Source organism: Poecile atricapillus, chromosome W (genome assembly GCF_030490865.1).
Source record: "Poecile atricapillus isolate bPoeAtr1 chromosome W, bPoeAtr1.hap1, whole genome shotgun sequence".
Taxonomy (NCBI): domain Eukaryota; kingdom Metazoa; phylum Chordata; class Aves; order Passeriformes; family Paridae; genus Poecile; species Poecile atricapillus.
The window spans coordinates 98,491,316-98,507,395 of record NC_081288.1 but is presented as its reverse complement, the minus strand read 5'-3'; the positions used below and the strand labels follow the sequence as shown (position 1 = coordinate 98,507,395).

Sequence of the window (16,080 nt, the reverse complement as noted above, 5' to 3'; positions counted from 1 at the left end):
TGGAGGCCACAAGCTTCGCCCCCGCGGCAGCACCACCCGAGCCAACAGTAACCAGCTCAGGATCCCGATCCGCTGTGGCCATAGGAAGCGGCAGGGGAGTCCCTTCCCCAGTCACAGGCTCGGGCGATGCCCGGGAACTCGAGGCGGGGTGGGTTGGAGCCAGCTCGGCATGGCCCGCCTCCAGTGCGGGGGCAGGGACCGGGGCGCCGGTAGAGGCACAGCCCGCGGAGCCTTAGCACTGTCCCACTCCACTGCCAGGGGACAACCCGGGCTTGCAGGAGGGGAAACCCGCAGCATGGGGCCGGCAGAACCCAGCCCGGCGTCCGCCCCACTTGCAGCACCCATCCCCATGCCCCACGAATCCGGCGCGGGGGGGTCAGCACTCGGACAGCGTTTCTTCGGGGGCGAAAGGTTCAAAAAGCGGCGCCAGCCGCTCCTCCACTGGAACAGTGTGCAGATGCACGGCCGCTAGTGTGGAGCCTGGGCTCATCCTGTCCCCCACCACAGGGCAGGGCACAGCCCAGCCACAGCAGGGACATGGGAGCATCCCTGAGGCATCCCCCAGGGGCGGCGCCACCCCCCATTCAGGCAGCCCCTCATCAGTCTGCTCTGGGAGAGCACACGAAGGAGGCGACCCCGCCCCAGGCTAACACCGCTGGGGGGCTGGCTGAGGCAGGGTTACGCCCTCCAGTTCCACAGCACCCCCGATGGCTCTCTGGCAAGGATCCAACCCCCCCTCAAGCTTACGCCTCCGGGACGTCGGACGAGGTGGGGTTACGCCCACCTGTTCTGCAGAGCTTTCATTCAACCTGCTGGGGGCCCCGGCGATCCCGGGGCAGCCGACCTCGGGACCCGAGACACAGCCGCCCCCCAGATCCGTGACACTGGGGGAGAGGGAGAGCCCCGCCCCGCTCCCACAGCCGGACCCAGGGCCAGATCCAGACCTCTCACCCAGGGCAGAGGAAGCAGCTCTTGATCTGGCATAAGAGGACACGCAGTGCCTCAGAATGCGGTCGCACCGTCGCCAGATCCCCAGCAGCCAGGCCAGAAGGGGGTCCCAATATACCACCAGAGCCTCGACCAGGGAATCGCCTAATGCGTCCCAAGCCAGCTTTGAAAGAATCGCCTCAACCACAGGGAAAAGCCCTTCCGCTCTCCCATAAGTATATAATTGCCGAAAGTCAGCATCGAAAACATCAATCCGTGCCCGATCAAGAGCAGCATGCCACAGCCCTACAACCAGGGCCTCAGTAGGAGAGAACCCAAAAGCAGCCATAGCTACAGGCCAGACAGAGAATACCTCGCAACATCACCTTCAACACACGTCAGGGGTCACCAGATGTTGCCGCTGGCGATGAATAGATCACATGGACACAGCTCGAGGTGTGGTGAAAGGAAGAGAAAGTTTATTTCTTCTCCCAGGATTTATAGGTTTCTAACCATGGCCAGGGATTGGATGGTCAGGATAACAATTTCCCAACTGCACTGGCCGTGAGAGATGTCCATCACAAGACATGTAACAGAAGGAATGCATACATATCTCTATGTTTACAGTTACTGTCCTGGAAAAGTCTTAGAAAACTAAGTCAGCAAGCTCAGAAGCTGAGTTTTCAGGGCGACACTCAGGGGCAGTGTATGCCTCTGCTCATGAAGGAGAAAAATCAGTACATGCCAAACAACACTTAGTTCAAGCCTTTTCAGTATTGGGAATCCCTAAAGAAATTAAAACTGATAATGGCCCAGCATATCAATCCAAAGAGTTACTAGAATTTATCCAGCAGTGGGGAGTGGAACACAAAACTGGCAACCCCCACTCCCCCACAGGTCAAGCTGTGACTGAGCGTACACACCAGACGCTCAAACAAGTCCTAGCCAGGCAAGGCAGTGAGGCAGTGTGGATGTCTCCCTTACCTTCCTGAAGCACTGCTGGAGCCCCAAGAGTTAGAGCTCCTGGGGTCTGTGAAAACAGATTTTTGTGTTAACTTTAAATACACAGGAAAAAATCTGTCTAAAGCTTGGGATGTTTCTCCCTATCACCCTGTGTATAAGAATCAAACCTTTTGGTGCAATTACACTTCTGGCAGTCTTTCTAAATCCAGTAATGCCCCCCTGCAGCTGGCCTCAGGAATATTTTTGGTTTGAGGAGATCGGGCCTGGGCTGCTATCCCTTCACACATAAAAGGAGGTCCCTGCAGTCAGAGGGACGATTGACTGTGCTGACACCTAATACATCCATGATTTTACAGCAGAAATATCCAGGCAGAATAAGGTGCAATTTATATGCATTTGATGAATACTGAGATGATAAATTGTCTTGGTGGACTGAGACTCAGGTGAATTGGGCCTCTTTGCTTTTGCCAGGACTGGCTGCAAAAAAGACTTGAAGTCAGTTAAATAAACTAGCTTGTTGGCTTGCAAAACAAATGAATACCACCAGCTGGGCCTTATAAAACTTATTAATAGATGTTGAGAGTATCAGAAATGCTACTTTGCAAAATAGAGCAGCAATAGATTTCTTGCTTCTAGCACAAGGTCATGGGTGTGCAGATTTTGATGGAATGTGCTGCATGAATCTGACAGACAATTCCGAGTCAATTCATAAAAGCATACAGCAACTGAAAAAAGTGTTCTTAAACTAAGAATAGAATCTGGATCATGGCTAGATAACCTGTTTAGTGGATAGGGTTTAACATCCTGGCAAAAAGATTTGTTTAAAATAGGCATGCATGTGTTGATATTGATAATAATTGTGTTAACTCTGATACCTTGTTTAATTCAGTGTGCCCAGAGATTAATTAATAAAGTCATCAAGGGAATATTTTTGGAAGAAAAGGAAGGGGGAGATATGGTGAAATCAGAAAGCACTTTGGACTTGATTACCATAAGAGATCTGATAAGCATGATGCCTTGACAGGAACAAACAGAGCTTAGAAGATTGCAAGAAGACTAAATCAAGCCTGGTGACAAAAAGAAGATTGAATCAATATTGAAAAAAGAATGTATATCAGTATGTTTCTTTGATGTTTAACCCAATCATTGTAGTAAAAAAAATACTAGCCTTCCTGGAATGGTATATAAGCTTACGTAGCCCACAGCAGGATCAGATCCTGACCACAGAGTCAGTTGGCCCAGTCTCTCTTCATCGCCGATACACATGAGATGGTCTCCTCTATCGGTGTCCGGTCTGAGGAAGGGGTCCAAGAAGGAGGAGATAGACTGAACAGCTGAATGCCGGGCTGCGTAGCTGGTGCCATACTCCAGGTTTTGGCTTTTATGATCATGGATCTACCTTTAAGAAGCCAGGTCTGTTGGGAGGTGATGGGATTCACACGACCAAGCGGGGCAAGATCGTCTTTGCCAGTAAGCCGGTTAGACTCACAAGGCAGGCTTTAAAGGAGACTCAGCGAGGAAAGACGATGGAGTTTTGAGCAACAGAGAAGAGCCAGGGGCTGGTGATGTGTTGGGAACAAGAGGGGAATACTTGAGAAATGCTGCAAAAGAATTGGGGCATGATCCTTGTCCAAAAAAGTGACGCAGTCAACAGCCCCACAGAAGTGCCTCTGTACCAATGCACGCAGTATGTGAAAGAAAGAGGAGCTGGAAACCACTGTGCAGCCGGAAAGCTAACCATGTAATCACTATAGTAGAAATGTGCTGGGACAACTCAAATGACTGGAGCTCTGCAATCAATGGCTATAAACTGGTCAGAAGCAAGGAGAGGCGGAGGTGGCCCTCTACGTAAACCAAAAATAGGAGGGATTTCCTGTACAGAGCTGTCTTTGAAAGACAGCGGTGAACAGGTTGAGAGCTTATGTGTGAAAATTAGAGGCCAAGCTGTTGCGTTAAGAGTAAGAAATTTGTCAGAAAATGAATCCCCTTGCGTCCCAGCTGGTCCTCAGAGATCAGAGGGACTGGATGGGGTTAGGCTTAACTTCCGATTACAACCAATTCAGCACTATAAGTCTGGTTGCCTTCTCTAAGAAGCTTTGCGAGCACAGATTCAGGAAGAGAGTGGTTTTCTGAAGTTACAGAAATAGAGATTTGGAACTGCCATTGAGAAATGCACTAGCTGTGATAGAACTCTAATAACATCGTGTTAACCCATGCAATACTAATAATAGCAATGGTATGCAGAAGCTTCCCAAGAGGGCGTCCCCACTTGGGAGGAGGGAGAAGAGAACAGACCGGCAACTGTCTCCGACATCTTTTGGGAATTCCTGCTACCTAGATGAACTTTCTACCCTCCTTATATACAGCCCAATCTTCTCCTCCTTACGTATAGCACGATCTAAGCGGAGAGCTGAGTAATACAATCATATATGTGGTAGCATGTACTTCAGTAAGCTTATTAGCGTATGCATGAGTGTGCGTTTTAATACTTAAATGACCCTTAATCAGGCAAAGGTTGCTTTTTTGGGCTTGGTGTCCTTCAAAGTTCCGCTCTTAAGACTTCTTTCCATTTCATGCCGTTCATCAGAGCCAGAAGAGGACTATCCTAGCTGCCCATGAACTCCTCCTTTGGCCATATTGTCCCTTCTTGATGTCAGCTATGTGGATCTCCATCAGTAAAGATAGTGTGGAGGGTACACGGTTTAGGCCATATATAGGAAGCCTTAGCCCTTTCCTGGCTCCATGGTCATCATCCCACACAAGCCAACAAAGGAAACCTTGTGGTTGGTATCTACTATAGGCCACCAGATTAAGAGGATGAGCTCGACATAAGAAATCAGGCACGTTAGGCAGGAGATGAGCGAGGCTGAGTAACGACCTTCTCTTCTGGTCGAGCTGAAGCACAAAGTGGAAATGCATAGGTAGTGGAAGCGGGGCCACGCATTCTGGGAAGAATCTAAAGATGCTGCTCACATCTGTAGGGATGGGATCAGAAAATGTAAGGCAAATCTGGAGCTGAATGGTACTCGGCGATTCATTTTCCTCTGTTTTCACCGGCACCGTTACCAAACCTCTTGAGACCCTGAACCTCAAGGCAGGGACTTGGGGAACAAAGTCCCTTCCATTGTAGGAAACGATCATGTTTGAGACCACCTGAGGAACCTGTGGATACACAAGTCCTGCACCTGGGGAGGAACAACCCCATGCACCAGTACATGCTGGAGGCCGATAGGCTGTGTTATAGATACATTTTATATTGTTGGCTTTTCTCAAATATTAAAATGAATGTTATGTGTATAAGAATGAGAAATTTTGTTGTATTAATATAGTTTTCTTTATTTCTGTTATTGATGAAATTTAGAAATAGTAGTATAATACATATATGTTAGGTTATGGCATAGTATTAAAATAAAAACTGCCTTTGTTTGTATAACCCAAAGACTGAGGAAAAAATAGCTAGAGACTCCTGCATTTGTAAACTATCTTATCCAGATGAAGACAGCAGTGTCCAGAGCTCTGGGGGAGGAATTTATTGCATTCCTGGTATCAGAGAATGTAAATCTCAATGGCGCCAAGAGGATTGATCTATTGGGAAGGGGGCAAGAGAAAACTAAACAGAAGAACACCAAAGATCCTAAGAAGAATGTATGAATATGTATGAGAATTTATGGATATGTAGTAGGATTCTGTTTTTAAGGGACAATCCTTTGTTAGTAAGGTGTGCTCTCTTGGCTGAATGCAGAGACACCCGGCCGTATCTGTATACTTTATTTTTTTCTCCTAATTGTTTTTTATTAAACTTTTAAATTCTATAAAACTTATGTGAACCTCGTTTTTCACAGCTGGAAAGCAGCTTGGCAAAATAGGACAATGTGCCCTTGCCACAAAGGCAGCCAAGGATATCCTGAGCCTGATATAGAGGAAAGCAGGGTTTATATATGTTACAAGACAGTTGTGTGGAACGTTCAAGGTGCTCACTGTCCCACGAGGGTGCAGGGCACCACAGACTACCCTTGGGCAGCTTTGAGGGCACTGCTTATTTTTCTAAAAGCCTCCTATCCAGCTTAACGCAAATCCTACTATCTTGAGCCCTCAAGCCAGCAGTGTCAAACGCACGCTTTGTATTTTGCTTTCTTCCAGGAGACGTGCAGCTCAGAAACGTCTGCAATGGAAGTGGGGCTTTCATCAAACAATGTAGAGCAACTTCTGTTGGTTTTTCAAACTGTCCTGAGAAGCTAAGGCCAGGCCTGCCCTGGCTTGGCCAAAGCAGTCATTTGACTGGAGGGAGCAGCACCAAAAAGGCAGAGGCACCTTTGGGGTGGGCTTGATGCGGTAACAAATAACAAGAAATAGTACTTGTAGCTACTGCAGCCTCTTCTGCGACCTCGTAGCCCGCCCTCAGGGTCGCAGCACTACACGGGGCAGATCCCTCCGCGCCCCGCGGGCACCAGGTCGACGAGGGCGGGCCCGCCAAGGGGGCGGGGAAAAACGAAAAAGACAGGCGAGTCAGCAAATCGAGACGCGGGCCACGATCCGTCGGCCCAATGGGCGCCGCGGAGGGCCCGGCTTAGTGGAGGAAGTGTCGGGGCGGACACGGGCGTTGTCCTTGGCTGACGAGAGTATCGGGGTGCTGGCCTCTCTTCCTGGTGGCGCCTCTACTGTCTTCGGAAAGATTCTCGGCAAGGCGTTTCTCTGGTATCGTCAGCGACGAGGACTAGGAGGTAGCCGCGGCTTTGTTCTGTGCGCGGCTCCTCTTCCCTCCCCCCTCCCTCCCCCTCCTCTCGCACTTGCGGGGCATCTAAGCCGAGGACAGACGGTGCGCACTACCCGGGCGCGCGTCAGGGCGTGCGGCGGCGCTGCTGCTGCTGCTGCTGCTGCTGCGGGTGGGTGCAGGGACGCGGGACGGACGGGGCCTCTCTGGGTTGTGGCGCTCTCTACTGCACCATCCCCTAAGCTTGTTCTGTGCCGCACCCCCACCCCTCCGGCTGCCGCGGGCGTACTGGGTTGCTGGTGTTGTCCGGACTCGCCTCGCATCCCACCCCCACCGTGTCGTGTGCGCGCGTAGAGGAGGACCTCCGACGGTTACTTGGTCTCAATGTGTCTCCTAACAGCATCGAAGAGGTTTCGCAGCTTCGCTGTGCTAGGCTTTGGTTCTGAACCCCTAAACTGGATTATTGGGGCAAGGAATTACGGCTTCCTCTAGTTTTTCTTAAAAAAAAAAAATAAAAAAAAAAATTAGGAAGTTGTCATCCTGCAGGCTGCAATAGCTTTCCAGAACTTGTTTCTGTGGAGAAGTAAGACCGTGATAACAGCATACTTGCAAAGGGTCACGAGTGTTGGTACTGAAAACTAGAATGAGCTGCTTAGACCGGGGGGAAAACAATGCAGCCGTTGCCTATGCGATGTTAACTTTAAGGTAATTTCCCATGTGATTTAGTTATTAAAATGCTGAAAGTTAGCAGTTAGGGATGCCTTCTGCTTTTGAAGGTAGGGTTTGCATGCAGTATAGGAGACAGACTGGTCCTATGCACTTGCAGGCTTCCTGTCATTATGTGTGTGTGTGGGTTCGATGCTTGAGCTCCCTGTCCTGTGGGAAATGAATGGCCGCTGTTCTTCCACTTCACTAAACTCTTTGATGATTCAGTTAAGCCATTTGTCTGCAGTCTCTGCGTGGACCACATCCAATAGAAAAACTTCTTAGGAAAGAATCAGCCCGAACTAAAACGTACTGGAGGCTGTTAATTGCAAGTAGTGGCCTGTCTCCTTCCCCCATCGTCTTGCATGACGAATTCCACTTCTGGAGGGGGTTCTGTAAATATATTGTATTTTAGGTATGGAAAGCATTATAATCACACGAGGACAATCAATGTTCTGGCTTGTGTCTGGGGTATCTGGTAATCTGCTTCTGTAGGAGTTCAGCGGGGTGGATGGGTTGGCATAAGCTATTACTTTTCTATGAAGCCGGTTATGTTTTAACTGTTTACTCTTCCTCCAGTGCCGTGCGTTCCATTATCTTTTGCCCCTAGACGCGATGCTTTTCCTAGTCATGCCTAAGGAGCCAATTATCGGGTTTTCTGAAGCAGGAGATTCTGGTGGATCTGTAAGTACTGTGGGAGTTTTCTGTATGCTAAACTGTACCTGTAGATAGTTCCTCATTTACTAGACTCTTTCCCGTCCTTCCCCCCCCCCCCCCCCCCCCCGCCCCCCACCCCCGTTTTACTCTTGATAGGGCACAGCAGGCTACTTTGGGTTTTCTGGCGCTATCATCTTTTGCCTCTAGCTTGTAATGGAGTTGAGCTTTTTGACTAGAAGCAGTGCTGGTCCCTGGGTATGTACTTCTGGTGCATAATGCAGTGTTGTTTGGGAGCGCAGCCTGGTGCCTATTGTCGTGGTTTAGAGTAAGAGAAGTAGTAGTTCTTCTAACACAGAGAAGAGGGCTTATGGTTTTTGGCAAGTCAGGGGCAAGGAAGGGCAAAGATGCTTGAGAGGTGCTGGATGCTTTGCTTTTATCTATGAAAACCACATTCAAAGACTTTGTAAACCCACGCAAAAGGCAGCCTAAAGTTTTTTTTTCCACCAGGATTGGTTATGTGTCCCGAAGACACAATGGGGGCTTTAACCCAGAGACAAAGTCAGCTTCTGTGGCTGTTTTGTAGTCCTTTGCTGTCTATCTTCAGAAAAGTCGCCTAGCTCTCTTTTGCCCCTATAGCGTGCATAATCGGTCTTTGTAGTTTTGCTTGGAAAGCTTCAGTTGCCGGTGGTCAGACGGACATTAATTTGACATGCAATGGTTGAATTGCGAGGAATTGGCTAGCTGCTTTCTCTGGGTGGTTCTCTGCTCTCGTTCCTTCCCTTCCTGCTCTCTCCCCTCTTTGTGTGTTCCCTTTTTCTTTTTATTTTACTTATTTTTGGGTTTGTACTTCCTTCTCCAGCTTCTTGGGCATGTAATGATTGTTGGTGACATGTGTGTTGCTCACCTGGGCCTGACCAATGGATTCCGGATGGTTGTGGATGAAGGGCCCGAGGGTGGGCAGCCTGTCTATCGCATACATCTACCCGTTCCGGGTGGCTGTCAGTTGGGCTGGCCGCCTGGCTAAGATTTTGGCTCCGCAAGAGTTGCTGCACGTGTACAAATCGCCACTGAATGGATTTCGTCTGTTGCCCATCAATCTAGCAGCTTTTGATGATGTGTAATTTTTTTTTTTTTTTAATTTTTTTTTGCCGTGTGTCTGTGGACGGTAATAAAAGCTTTGAGCAGCAGTTGCACAATAAAGATTTGTCATGGGGATATCATCTCCGTCTTGTGCGTCTTACTGAGGGGAAGTAGTTCTGCAAGATCAAACACTGTCTCTCCAGAGTGCAAGTATGTGGAATGTTTCAGCCTGATAGCAGCATTTCAGAGATAGATGGTGATTTGCCTGTTTGTTGGAAGCGTGAAGCTGGAAGCGCTTAGCAGTCTCTCCCGTCTTGTAGGACGCCAAGTCTTAGCTCTTTGGCAGTGGCACGCCAATGTACAAAAAGCTCATGTAGGCTGCTGCTAAAACTGTAGAAGATACTGTGTGTGAGGCTACATGCGTGCTTTCGAAGGGTGGATTCACCATGGTGCACTGTGTTGGAAGCATCCACCTCCTGTTGGACCTGGGTGTCCTGGTTACAGGAGTAGGGTGCCAGTTTAGCACTATGTGCATGTAAGCAAACTGTGTATTGTATCACCCTGTATGTCATTCCCGATGAACTGCTAATGATGGATCACTTGCAGTAGCTGTCTACTGTACACCCAACGCCTCAGGCTACAAGATGGGTGTTAAATAAGGGAGAAGAGGCAAACCTTCACAGGCAGGGTAGTGTTTTTCTTTTTCTTCACACAAATGACTCAGCAGCGATAACTCCCCTCTGGGGAAGCACCAGCATATTCCCATCCTGCCTGAGGGGTCATCTCTGCTAATGGGCCATAATGGAATCAATGGTACTAGGATTATAGGCAGCTGCAGTGACTTAGACCATCAAAGGCTTCCAAAACAATCCCATGACTCTGCAGTATTGCATTCTGCCACTGTGAAACTCCCTGTCCTGAGGCAGGTGCTGAGCATTCCCACCCGAACCTGAACATATATGTAATCTTTGCGTTTGGGAACTTGGGACAGCACCACCACTTAATGGATCTGGAGGAAGATCAGAATTTCAACAGTACTGTGACCCGCACCTTAGGAACATTGTGCCAATTTGTACTCCGACTTTGTGGGTTAAAGCCAGTTTTCTGTGTATCATTGTATTTTTTGTAATCTCTAGTAGATTGTAACTCTGACCGATTGTAATCTCTCTTGAGGTAGTTGAATGGGATTCATTTCTCCTGCCGGTTTACTTTTAAACCAGCGCATCTTTTGGCGCCCAGCGTGAGGCGAGAGAGAGGTCGGAATTACAGTTTTGTTCTAAAGCATTTGTGTATTGGGGTATAGAAACTTTCCTGATTATCATGTTTCTCGGTGTATTCACGTGCATGTTGTGCCCTGTACATATTTCTGCATAGGGGAAAGTATTTGCCCATCATGATGCTCTCTTTACGATCAGGAGAGGAATCAAAATTGCTTTGGTGATTTACTGCGTTTATGGCATGGTAACATCAGAGGCAATGAGTTTCATTTGGAATGTATATTCAGTCTTGTTTGCCTGTCCTAGTCTGGGCTGCTACCTCTGGGGCCTCATTAATAATCGCACCCAGCCTCGTGCTTTGGAGTGGCTATCTGGAACAGAGAGCTAGACAAGGTTAAGAGAATAAAAGTAGGTATTTATTAAAGGCCTTCAAAAGGTACACCTTGGGCAGTCAGAAGCCTCAGAGGCTACACCCAAGATGGACGATGGTCACGAGTTTGAATTTCAGACAGATGTAAGTTTCGTCCATTTGCATATCAGGGGTCGATCCTCCAATTACAGCTTCACGTAATTAAGTCATTTTCCCCCAGTTTTCTTCCCCGCCCCCCTTCCCCCATTTCACCTTTGTTTATACTTTCCGTGGCCTGAGGCAGTAGGGTGTCCTTGGATCTCAGGCCTAGAGGGATTGTTTTGTCGGACCAAAATGTGAAGACAGTTAGCTAACCCTTTATATGGAGTTTAGAGTTATGCACTAATGCAGTACAGGATTTGAAAAATATAAGGCATCAAGCCTGTGGGGTGAAGAGGAGAGAATGTTTTTTTCCAGCACTTTAGGCCCGCTACAACAGTTTTTACGAATGTTGAGTTCCCTCTTGATGTTAAGGACAGCATAATCTTCTTGTTAGTTCTGCTAAGTTTTCTCTATACGGCTTGCACTGTCTACACCATGCTTAGAGTCAGGACAGAGGCTTCTAGGGAATTTGTCTGGAGGCCTGCCCTGGGAGTAGATAATCCTGAGTTGCATGGGATGTCGAAGGAGATGGGCCAGTATTTGGAAAACTTCTCTCCTCCGATGTTCTGGAAGTTCACCTCTGAACAACTTCAGGACCCTGTTAAAATAATAAGTTATGTGAAGGGAAAAGGCTCTGACAGCTCCAGAGATGGACAACTCACAGCAACATGCTGGGCCCTGGCCATTGCTTACCAGACACTGCTCGGTATGGTACAACACTTTCAGGAGGAGGAGAAAAGAAACAAATCAGCAGGAACCATTTTCACCCTGAAAACTTCAGTTTATCGAGCTTGCTGACATAGTTTCTAAAGACTTTCCCAGGACAGTAACTGTAAACATAGATATGTATACATTCTTTCTGATACACGTCTTTTGATGGACATCTCTCACGGCCAGTGCGGTTGGGAAGGTGTTATCCTGACTATCCAATCAATCCCTGGCCGTGGTCAGAAACCTATAAATTCTGAGAGAAGAAATAAAGTTCTCTCCTTCCTTTACCACACCTTGAGCTGTGTCCGTGTGACTCATTTTGTGTCCAGCAGCAACAAACCATGTCCACACAAACCACGTCTGAGCCAGAGGGAAAAGGAAACAAATCAACAAGCACCGTATGCACGCAAACCATTGCTGAACCTAAAGGACAGCCTAAGCTGGTAGCAGTCGCCCTTGTTCATTCAGAAAAGCAAATCCGCATAGTGAATGACAAGGAAGAGGCGGGACCTTCACATCCGGCAGAAGAGCCAGAGCCAGAAAACATCACTCGATCCCTGTCCCTGGGCAAGCTGCACGTGCTGCACAGAGAGTTCACACGCGAGGCAAATGAGTCCATATTGACCTGGCTGCTCCGAATCTGGGATGCCATGGCTAATGATACGATTCTAGATGGTAGTGAAGCCAGGCAACTGGGATCCCTGTCGCGGGGTGTGGTTATTGACCAGGGGATCGGGAAAAGACAGGAAACTCTCAGCCTCTGGCGACGACTGCTGTCAAGTGTGAGGGAAAGACACCTTTGTAAGGAGGACCTCCATGTGCAGCAAGGACAGTGGAACATGATGGAGCAAGGTATCCGATGCCCGAGGGAATTAGCTGTGCTGGAGATAGTTTTTTTCAGAGGACAAGGGATTCCCTAAAAGTCCTGGCGGTGTCCAGTACTCATCACAAATGTGGCTGAAATTTGCTCGGCTCGGGTCAGAAATATATTCCTGATACTTAGCGACGCTGCAATGGAGGGAGGGAGAAGATAAGGTGGGTGCATTGGTTAGTAAACTCAGCATTTATGAAGACACTGTCGCCGCCGCGTTACGGGCCCACGTCTCGCCTGTGGAAACGAAACTGGCTGAGCATGTCTGGAGCCTGGAAGAGAAAATTGAAGAGGGCTACCAGAAACTAAGAGAGTAGCTTAAGGAGGGAGTCTTCCATATCTCGCCAGCACAGACGAGAGTCTCTGCTATTAGGAGCAGGCATCCCCCAGCTAAGGAGAGAGGGTACAGTCCACGAGGGTATACTCCCGGCAGTACAGGAGTGATGATGTTCTGTCCAATCCTCTTGAAGGGACCTCCAGATCATATTTACAGGAAGGGAACAATAAGTACCGTGACCAGAACTAGAGGGGCCCTGCCTCTAGCCAGGTAGAGGAGAGGGTCTATTGGACGGTGTTGATCCGATGGCCTGGCACATCAGACCCAAAAATGCATAAGGCTTTAGTTGACACTGGCACGCAATGTACTTTAATGCCATTGAGAAATGTGGGGGCAGAATCCATCTCTGTTTCTGGGGTGACAGGGGGATCCCAACAGCTGGCTGTACTGGAAGCTGAAGTGAGCTTGACCAGGAAGGAATGGCACAAACGCCCCATCGTGACTGGTCCAGAGGCCCTGTGTATCCTCGGCATAGATTACCTCAGGAGTGGGTATTTCAAAGACCCGGAAGGACATTGCAAGGAGAGGCAAGGCAAAAGCTGCAGTAACTGATTCGCAGCTGTCAGGAGCCTCTCCGATGCGAGCTCGGAACCTCCCCAGGTGGCCTGGGCTGGCACCGAGATGAGAGAGGAAAAGGGGGTGCTTCCCCTTTCAAAAAGGTTCCTGCAAACTCACGCGGGTGGCAGCTGGTCTCAGTGCTAGTAGTGGTCGACGTGCGGGTGGCAGACGGCCGGCGGCTGGGATCTTCTCATCAGCAGCGGGCACAGGTGGGGAAGGTAGGCACAACTCAGTCGTAGTGCTGAGTTGCAGTGCAGCAAAGTCCCAGGTCAGAGCTCACAACCTCCCAGGGCACCATGCGACAGTTCGCAGATCTCCTGAGTGGAAGAGCCCACCTCCCCAGCTAAAACTCCCCAACCCTCTATTCCTCTTTCCCCCCCCCTCCAAAAAAAAACGATTGCATTGGTATCCCAGGGCTATTATGTACTCCTTTTGTGTCTTGACTGCTGGCTATTCATCTAGGAGCTTCCCCTTGCCACCACGATGATAATGGGAAGAAACTCACTGAGGAGCCTAAGCCCATAACACCAATGCATTTTTCTCCATTCCTTTGTCAGCAGAGTGCAGGCCACAGTTTGCTTCCACCTGGAGGGGTTTTCAGTACACCTGGAACCCACTGCCCCAGGGGTGGAAACACAGTCCCACCATTTGCCATGGACTGATCCAGACTACTGCACTGGAAAGGGGTGAGGCTCTGGAACATCTGCAGTACATTGATGGCATCATTGTACGGGGGAACACGGCAGGGGAAGTTTTTGAGAAAGGAGAGAAGATCATCCAGAGTCTCCTGAAAGCTGTTTTTTCCATTAAACCAAGTAAAGTTAAGGGACCTGCTCAGGAAATGCAGTTTCTAGGAGTCAAGTGGCAAGATGGGCGTTGCCAGATTCCAACGGAAGTGATTAACAAAATACCAGCTGTGTCCCCACTGACCAGCAAAAAGGAAACACATGCTTTCCTAGGCGCTGTGGGCTTTTGGAGGATGCATATCCCTGAGTACAGTCAGAATGTAAGCCCTCTCTACCTCGTGACATGGAAGAAAAACGATTTCCGGTGGGGCCCTGGACAACAGTAAGCCTTTGAACAGATCAAACAGGAGACTGCCCATGCAGTAGCCCTTGGGCCAGTCAGGACAGGACAGGATGTGAAAAATGTGCTCTACACTGCAGCCAGCCAGGGAGCCTTCCTGGAGCCTCTGGCAGCAAGTACCCAGGAAGACCCGAGGACAACCGCTGGGGTGCTGGAGTCGGGGATACAAAGGATCTGAGGCCAACTATACCCCAACTGAGAGAGAGATCCTGACAGCTTATCACTTATGAAGGGGTTTGAGCCACTTCAGAAGTGATTGGCACCAAAGCACAGCTGCTTCTAGCACCCCAACTACACGTGCTGGGCTGGATGTTCAACGGAAAGATTCCTTCTACACATCATGCCACCAATGCTACATGGAGTAAGTGGATCGCTCTGATCACAGAGTGAGCCCAGATAGGAGATCTTAATCACCCTGGGATTTTGGAAATCATCACAAACTGGCCTGAAGGTGAGAGTTTTGGACTGTCTTCTGAAGAAGAAGAGGAGCGGGTGACACGTGAGGAGGAGGCCTCACCATATAACCAACTACCAGAAAATGACAAGCGATACGCCCTCTTCACTAATGCTTCCTGCCATGTTGTAGGGACAAACCAGAAATGGAAAGCAGCCGTATGGAGACCCACATGGTGAGTTGCACAAACTACCGAGGGACAAGTTGGATCAAGTCAGGTTGCAGAGTTCAAAGCCGTCCAGCTGGCTTTGCATATTGCTGAATGAGAAAAGTGGCCAAGACTCCACATCTCCACTGACTCATGGTTGGTAGCAAATGCTCTGTGGGGATGGCTAGATCAGTGGAGAAAGGTCAAGTGGCAGCGCAGAGGGAACCCCATCTGGGCCGCTGAGATGTGGCAGCACATCACTGCCCGGGTAGAGAAGCTGACCACGAAAGCCCATCACGTAGATGCACGCGTACCCAAGAGTCGGGCTAATGAAGAGCATGGTAACAACAAGCAGGTGGATCAAGCTGCCAAGGTTAAAGTACCTCAGTTAGATCTGGACTGGCAGCACCAGGGAGAGTTATTTCTAGCTCGGTGGGCCTGTGATGCCTCCAGTCATCAGAGGAGAGATGCGACATGCTGATGGGCTTGTGACTGAGGGGTGAACTCAATCATGGACGGTATATTACAGGTTAAACATGACTGTGAGACATGTGCTGCAGTCACGCAGGCAAAGTGGGTGAAGCTTCTATGGTGCGGTGGACGATGGTCAAGGTATAGGTATGGGGAAACCTGGCAAGTTTGATTACATCACACTTGCCCAAACTCGCCAAGAAAAACGCTATGTGCTGACCACGGTATAGAAGCAACCACTGGGTGGCTGGAGACATACCCTGTGCCTCACGCCACTGCTCGGAACACCATCCTGGGCCTGGAAAAGCAATTTTTGTGGCGACGTGGCACCCCAGAGAGAATTGGGTCTTAAAATGGGACACATTTCAAAAAGAGCCTCATAGACACCTGGTCCAGCTAGCCATGGTTTTAAGTGGGTGTATCATATTCCCTACCATGCGCCAGTTGCTGGGAAACTTGAACGATGCAATGGACTGCTACAAACCCACCTTGAATGCAATGGGCGGGGAAACCTTCAGACACTGGGAGGTGCATTCAGTGAAGGACACCTGTTTGGTCAATACCCGAGGCTCCATCAATTGAGCTGGTCCTACCCAATCAGAACCCTTGCATACTGTAGATGGAGATAAAATCCCTGTGGTACATATAAGAGGTATGTTAGGAATGACAGTTT

The 16,080-nt window shown here is 49.1% G+C and overlaps 1 long non-coding RNA gene across 1 annotated transcript in view; it reads left to right on the top strand.

Annotated features, from left to right (window-relative positions):
• The first annotated feature begins 3,167 nt into the window (after positions 1 to 3,167).
• Positions 3,168 to 16,080, top strand: part of LOC131591657 (uncharacterized) — a 51,216-nt gene continuing 38,303 nt past the window's right edge. The window contains exon 1 of the long non-coding RNA XR_009280430.1: positions 3,168 to 6,611. This is a non-coding gene — a long non-coding RNA (uncharacterized LOC131591657). The remainder of the gene's footprint in view (positions 6,612 to 16,080) is intronic.